A 7,735-nucleotide genomic window follows, 5' to 3' on the forward strand; every position below is an offset into this window, starting at 1 on the left:
CACGGCGCTGCGGTGGTGGCGCTGGAGCAGCAGAGCTATGCAGAGCTGAGCGCACATAGGGCATTGGCTTGGCTGCATGCTGAGCGGTGCTGGTCGCTTCATGACGGTGGTACCATGGTGCTGCTGCTGTTGCTGGTCACCGTGAAATTAGTTTGAGGGACTAAGCCCTGCTAGCTCAGGCCTTCCACTGACTATGCATATAATAGATATGAAATTCAGAAGAGTTTACAGGCCACACACACCCAGCCTATACTACAAGCCATGTAATCCCATTACACACTTCTGACCTTAAGTATAAGAGACCTAAAACATCAAAAAGTAGTGCGCCGCAGGAAGAGAACAGGAGACACCACTCTAGAGCCACCTCCCAATTTTCTGTCCCTTTTCCCAGACCCTATCACCCCACACCCACCACCACCATAGGGTCTCTCTGTACCCTAGGAAGGACCCACTCGGTTACTGCTCCTCATTTTTCCCCACCTGCAACATGAAAAAAACCTTACACACCACTGGCTCACCCAGCTACACATTTTCCTTGTGTTTGCCACCTCCAGGTGACTCTGGTGGCAATAAAATTCATACCGCATAGCTAAAGGAGCCAGGGCTATGCATGCTGTCCTTTACACACAGATATTTGAGGACACAGCAGCGAGGGCAATGGAAATGGCAGGAGAATAAAGGAAGGTTAGGGGCAAGGAGGAATGGCCATGTTCTTTGCCACAGTCGGTCAGAAGGGTGGCCTAGGGCTGGCTCTCTGGCATGTTCCCACTCCCTCCTGCCTAGGACAGAAAGCAGATTTCAGCTAGAAGCCATCTGAATCCTCCCTTTGGTTACAGCTTTGCAAAACACCACCAGCATCTTGTCCATGGCTGCACTGGGATTTCTCACTACTCCACATACATAGTGCAACCAAAATACCTTCTAATAAAGACCCTGAAGAGGGCGTCAGCACAGGAAACACAGGGCCAGATTCTTAGTGACTGTAAATAAAGCCAATGGAGAGGAGCTGATTGATTCCCAAGCTGCAGGATCTGAAAGCTGAGGTTGAACTGAGAGTATATAATCAGACTGACAAAGGGAAGCTTTTGAAGCTCCATGCAATACAGCAAGACAGCAAGGCTGCTACCTTCCTTTGATGTGCATTTATCAGTCACTTGCTAGTGGTGTGCTTGTCCCTTTAATGATTGTTAGGGTAAGACAGGCCCAGAGCAGCTATTTCCAAGATCACAGAGACAGAAGCAGGCAGACAGGATGAGATGGGAGGCAAGAGGAAGCTCTGTGCAATTCAATGCTTTGGCCAGTTAGCTCTGAATTGACTGGAGTGTGCTATTGATTTTAGGTTTAATGGGGATGGCTCCTAGATTAAAATAACATGAGACACACAGTGCAAAGGGGCAGCTGAGAGGCAGCATTGGACATGAAGCTAATTTAGAAACTGAAATGAGATGGCTCAAGTCCTTCTCCTCCGATGAGAGGAGCCCCTTCTCCCATGCCCCCTCCCTTCCCACTGTCAGGGGTCACATGTTGTATAATCTACTTCACAGGTGAATCGAGTCTGGTCTTCTTATGAGAGCCACTGTGCTCTGGAGCAGCAGGCAGCAGCTTTCTTAGGCTGTGGACTAGAAAAACCCAGTTCTGGTCAGACACAAGAAGGTGGGTGCTAGGGCCCAGTTGCTGTGGCATAGAGAAGACACCCAAGCCAGCACTTCTCCCCATGGCAGCAGGGGAAAGCAACTGCTACCAGAGCCCCATTGCCAAATGTTTCTGAAGCCCCGTATCTGTGAGCCAGATGAAATGGTTCTGTGGGCTTGATCTGGCTGTAGGACACGTATTGCCAACACCTGGCGTAGAGCAATGGGCACTCTGCAGGGGAGAATGTTTGAGCTGCCCAAACCCTTGTAAAGAAAACCAGGAAAAACCATAAATCCAAAGTAAAACCCAGGGCAGGACCCATGCCAGCCTGATTTAACCTCTCTCAACACAAACCTCAGTGAACCAAAGCAATCCATCTCCATCCAGCTTTGGAGAGCCCGTTCTACTTGGGAAGCTGTTATGCAAGGGGACCTATACACCTGCAGACTACTGTTGTTAATGAGGTGTCTCCTTTAGCTGAGGTGGTAGAGGCCTGAGATTTTGAAGAAGGTGGGTCCACATTCTGCCCCAGCTGATGCCAACAAGGTGTGCGAGGACATGGAGTTGTCAATGAAGCCTAGGAAGGGAACTGGAGGAAGGGACTCACAGGGCAGGTGTAGTGAGGGGATGGGCAGCACAACACTGGGTTAACCAGGTCCAAAAGGAGATTGGACAAATTCATGCAGGATAGGCCCATCAGCAGACATTAAACATGACAGATGTACAACCTCCAAATGAGGACTTCCTTGGCCTCTGAATGCTGAGGGCTGTAAGGGGAGAAGGACATGGGACACCTCTATCTGGACAGGTCCTCTTTCAATACTCTTTCCTTTGCTCTCCACACACTGCTGCTGAGAGGCGAAATACTAGGTAAGGTGGACCCGCTACCTGACCCACTATGGTATTTCTTAATCCTAACACAACACGGAGTCTGTAGGTCATCATAGAGATGCACCAGGGTCTTGGAAAGTCTTTTTAGCAGGAGCAGATGGAGGTACACTGTCACAATGCTCTTCAAGAACGTTGAGTATTTCCCTTACCTCAGAAGCCACCTCTTGCAGAAAGCTTTTATCAATGAAGAAATTCAACATCACCTCAAATGTGCAAGTGCAGCTTGCAGACAACTGAGGAAACAGGTGTTCAAAGATTGTGGCATCAGCTCCAAAACCGAGCTCATGGTTTATCAGGCAGTTGTGATCCCCCACCTTACTATATGGAGCTGTTGTGATCCCCACCTTACTATATAGAACTGAGATGTGCACAACATACAGAAGACACCTCAAGTCATTGGAGAAGTACCATCAATGCTGCCTGCAAAAGATCCTTTGAAGCCAGTGGGAAGACAGACGCACCAACATTAGCATCCTCTCACAAGCAAACACCATGAGCATCAAGGAGATGACCATCTAGCATCAACTTCACTGGGCCAGCCACATGATCCAGAGAATTTTATTCTCCTAGCTCAGTTAAGGCATGTGCTCAAGAGGAGGACAGAGAAAGCACCTCAAAGCAGGGCAGAAAAAACACCTCAACCTGAAAAACATGCAACATCAACATTAACTTGTGGGAGACTATCACCCACGACTCCCCCAAATGGAGGAAAAGTTTGCTGCAAGGATTGGAGTACTTTGAAACCTTATAAAGACAACAGGAGATGGAAAAGTGGGAGCAGCAGAAATAGCACATCGTGGACCAAGTCAAGAATCTGGAGCCACCCTCCACACATAGAAACACATGTCTGAGTTGCAATAGAGTCTGTTGATCCCAGATAAGCCTTATCAGCCATCTTTGGACACAGATAAGACATTCATGGAAGACAATCATCCTTGACTGTGAGGGATTGCCAGAGAAGAAGACATGGACACAGCTGGGTGGTGGGTATTATCCCAGGCCTTGGTCTCACCACTGCTTTTCATCCGTGTGTGCTAAATTCCTGTTAGCATTTCAGAGGAAAACATGGCTGCTTGACAACATTACCAGTGTAGTTCAGGCCCTACATGACCCACGATCCCTGCACTTCTCATAAACATCAGGGAGCTCACATTATGTCCCAGAGACAGATTTCAAGCAAACAAGGCATGGTCAAAGATTAACTCTTATCACACTCTTATCACAGCGAGCTGCTGAGATTTAGCAGGTCGGCCCATGATGTGAATTGCTGGGTTCAGCAACAGCTAAACACTGCTGGTGCTGAGCTGCGGTAAGTTCCAATGCAAGATGTTTTTAGAGGTTTTTTCCCCGCCTGGAAGGTGCTTTGCAGTCAGGCCAGAAGGACAGCTGAGAATCTAGCACTCAGTGCCTGCTTAATGGCATGATTATTATTATTTCTATTATGGCAATGACTAGAGGTCTCCACTAAAATTAAGTCCCCATTATGTCAGGTGCTGTACGAACCCAGAGCATGGGACTGTCCCCAAGACAAAAAGCTCAGTCACGTAGTTCAGAAAATACTAACCTTCTGGAAACACCATGTGTCCTCTTTCCTTGACACACAGCAGCAAGCGACTCACCTCTGGAGTGAAGGCAGAGCTATGCAAAGGGTTGGCTGGTTGAGGGACAGAGAGGTAGAAGGGAATCTCACCTGATGGCCATCGTACCTCAGAAAATGCATGACACATTGGTGGGTTTCAGGAATAAAATGAAGTGCTGCCATATTACAGCCAAAGCTGCTTCATAGGGGCTCCAGACCAGCTGGAAGCATTGGAGGGAATCTTAAAGAAGAGCACGTTCTCAGTTTGTCCAGCCCTGATCTGAAGACCCACATGCGACTGGAATAAGCAGCTATTCTGTGCAGAGAGGAGGCCCCCCTTGCTCCCTTGTCTGAACAGCGTTCTCTCCTTGTAAAGGTGGGACCTGTCAGAGGAACACTGATCTGGCTGGAAAGATTTCAGCAGGTGCACAAGGCACCCAGACTTGAAAGCAGCAGCCAGCTCTGCCCTACAAATGCTCAAGAGAGTTCCTCAACCCTCAGGCTCTGAGTCCACCATGCCCCTTCCCATCCCAGAGGCTGGCCCCTTTCATTAGCAAGTCTCAGCAAAATGGATCTGCATTTCCTCCAGTCCAGCTGAAACGGTCCTCCTTGCATGCATCCGTGCGAGTGACAGCCAGCCTGCAGAGCTCCAGTATACGTGTATTACACATGCACACAAACCGTATTCAGTGTGTGCTGAAACACAGCACATCCACAGAGCCCAGTCTCATCCCCTTCATTTCATGTGAGCAGCTCAAATAAAAAAAAGACCATAAAATTGCTTCTCTTGGCTTTTTTCTGTGGATTTCCAAGCACCGGGGAATCCCACCATCCCCTGTGATTACCAGGGAAGGGGGCGTGCCCAGGCTAAGAAAGCATGCCGAGAGCAGGGTTGGACTCTGACCGTCCCCAGCGGTTGGGATGGCTCCTGTGGGGGCCAGTGACCCAGAGGCAATTTACTGCAGCCTCAGGACCAGTCCAAATGGTCAGGGACTGAACCCGCCCCTCAGCCAGCCCTAGAGGGTAGGGAGAAAACCGAGTCAAGCCATTTTGCCTCCATCTCTACCCCATACAGGAATGAACCCAATGCATTTCCATATGGAGTCAACCTTAAGCTCTCCTCTCCGCATTCCTACAGCATTCACTGCCATGGGACTGGATTCCTTCAGGAAAGCTACAATAACCGCCAAAGGGAATTCATTAGAGAGATAACAACATCCCATCCCATGCTCAGATCCTGACTGCTCGGGTGAATAAAAAACAAAAGCAGAGCCAAAGCTCTCTCCCAGTCTCCCTTGGGACCAGTAGCTGCATGATATTACCAGCCTGATCTGTGCAAACTAGCCAGGCAATACTGAACTATCCAATCCTGTGTAACCTGGGAGCATGCTGTTGTAGGAGTCGACTGTAGGCAATGCTCCACAGGAGAGGTCTGGCATCTGGTATTCATTTTTACCTCCCCTCCCATGCAACTCTATCAACAACCCCCTTCACCACCTTACCTCCACTGCCTGGACCTCATGAAGATGGTTTGACAGAGATCAGAGTTGTTTTGTGCCCCATGGTGGTGGGTCTCCATGACCCCAGTACCTGCAGCAGTGGGCTCTACATTGCCCCAAAGTAGAGTGAAAACTACACAAAAGGCTTAAAGGCAAGGAACAAGCAGACACTACTACTTATGCCTGCCACAAAAGGAAAACCCTCTCCCCACTGCCCCACAAGCCTCTCAGAGCAGTCATAGCATCAGAGAGCAGGGTGTCTCTGTGCCTCAGTGGTACACACAGCGTACGCTGGAAGCCAAAGCACTGAAACTGGACCGTCAAGGAGAAGCCTTCATCGGCTCTTGGGCTGGATAGCCTAACACGCTCAGGCTTTCCATGCCTCTGATGCACCTCCGAGCACAGATTCCTCTACCCAAAGCCATGAATGCCCCAGGAGTCGGCTCCTCACCCCATTTCCTGCCATGGGGCTTCCTCTGCTCTAGTACCAGTCCCACACATGACGCTCCGATGTCCGAATGAAATTTTCAGGAGGGGGCTACCTTCAGCTTGGGAGGCACAGTGAGCCCCAAGGACATGCAGTCTGATGGGGGTCCCCCACTTCCAAGCCCCACAGAACAGCAGTAATACCAGGAAAGTTTCCATTGTTTTAGCTACCAGACCCCTCCACAGCAAAGGGAAGCTTCTGAAGCTCTGGCTGCTCCTAGCCCTGGACAGTCGGGGGGTGGTGGGAGGAAAGGGAGAGAGAGAGAAGCCAGCATGCAGCAGAACACATGCACCCCACGAGGAGCAGCCCCGGGGAAGTGCCTGCCTTAGCAATCCTGACAGCTCCTGCCTGCTAAGGTGAATGGAGAGGCTGAGACTGACAGCGAGCGCTCCCATGGCACTTACCCAAGCCCAGAGTTTGGTGCAGCACTAATAACCCGCAAACTCTGCAGTTCAGGCCAGGCTTCTCACAAATCCATCCCCTGTGGCATATTCCCCCTGCAGCCCTCAGAAGCAAAGGAAGCCTTCAGTGGCTCCTGTAAATCAGCATCTTTGGTTGGTCCCCTCCCCAGCCCCCCTCCTTCTCCTCCGCTGCTCCTTCCAAGAGGAGAAGAATGAGCTGGCTGCAGGAATGGATTTTTCCAAGAGATTGTTTCCGGGCTGAAGAAGTGGAGCTCCCCTGCTCCCATCCACACGCGTGCTGTGCGGCTGAGCCTCACTCGGTGCTGCTCTGAGATGCCTGGCAGTGCCCAACACTGCATTCATTCAAGCCCACCCCCTGACTGCAGGAGTCCCACCCCTGCAATGCTTGTGTCTTCAAGAAGTGAGTCCGGAGAGATCAGTTTCCCCCCTTCCCCCATCCTCCTCCTCCGGCCCCTCTCCCCGGCCCCTAAGGAAGGGATTCCCCCTCCCCTCCCGGGATCAAAAGGAGGTTGCTAATCAAAACAAAAGCAAAGCAGGGCTGTGCAGGTGGCATGCTCCTTTCTTGCAGTTAAGACCTGGATTTTAGGTTTCCCAAAAGGTGGGGGTGGGGGAGGAATTGCCTTTAGCTGTGGGGGACACAGCAAGACCTTGTCCTCAGGCTGTGTACCTGTGCTTCCCCTCACCTCATCACACAGGTCTCCGTAGGCTATTAAAGCCAGTCCCTACCCTGTTCCCCTCCAACTCCTCTCCTGCTGGGCTCTGGGTACCTGGATTTGAAATGGGGATGCCTCTCCTTTAGGTGCACAGTCTGACTTCAAACGGCACCCCCCACCCTAGACATATGAACCCATGTGTGGGCCGAGGGCTGGATTGAAGTTCTTGGGGGTGGAAGGCTTCCCATTTAGCCCAGCACAGTTGTTCCCTTCCTGTGCTGCTCCATCTCAACATCACTCACCCTTGCCCTGCAGGTGATGCCTTCTGGACTGACAGGACAGTTTAGCCTCCATGACTCATGCTGCACTCAGCCTTTCAACTGAAGCACCAAATTGTTCCAATGCTTTCTTCACGACAAAGAGACACAGTCCCTAGGGTCAGGGCTGCAACCTCCAACAGGGTGACATGGCTCTGTTGTGCTGGCCAGCACCCATATCAGGCAGCAGAGACTCGTTCAGTCATTACTGATCTGTACTGAACTTGAACTGTCCCGAATGCAGAAAGCTCCATA

The 7,735-nt window shown here is 50.7% G+C and overlaps 1 protein-coding gene across 1 annotated transcript in view; it reads right to left on the minus strand.

Moving 5' to 3' along the window:
* The window catches only part of SYT12 (synaptotagmin 12), an 87,515-nt gene extending 80,645 nt beyond the window's left edge, over positions 1 to 6,870 (minus strand). Inside the window, exon 1 of the mRNA XM_019519851.1 lies at positions 6,493 to 6,870. The gene's annotated coding sequence lies outside the window, so the exon portion shown is untranslated. The remainder of the gene's footprint in view (positions 1 to 6,492) is intronic.
* Positions 6,871 to 7,735: the final 865 nt, after the last annotated feature.

The sequence above is a fragment of the Gavialis gangeticus genome, unplaced genomic scaffold (assembly GCF_001723915.1).
Source record: "Gavialis gangeticus isolate Ggan-Ray unplaced genomic scaffold, GavGan_comp1, whole genome shotgun sequence".
In the NCBI taxonomy this organism is placed as follows: domain Eukaryota; kingdom Metazoa; phylum Chordata; order Crocodylia; family Gavialidae; genus Gavialis; species Gavialis gangeticus.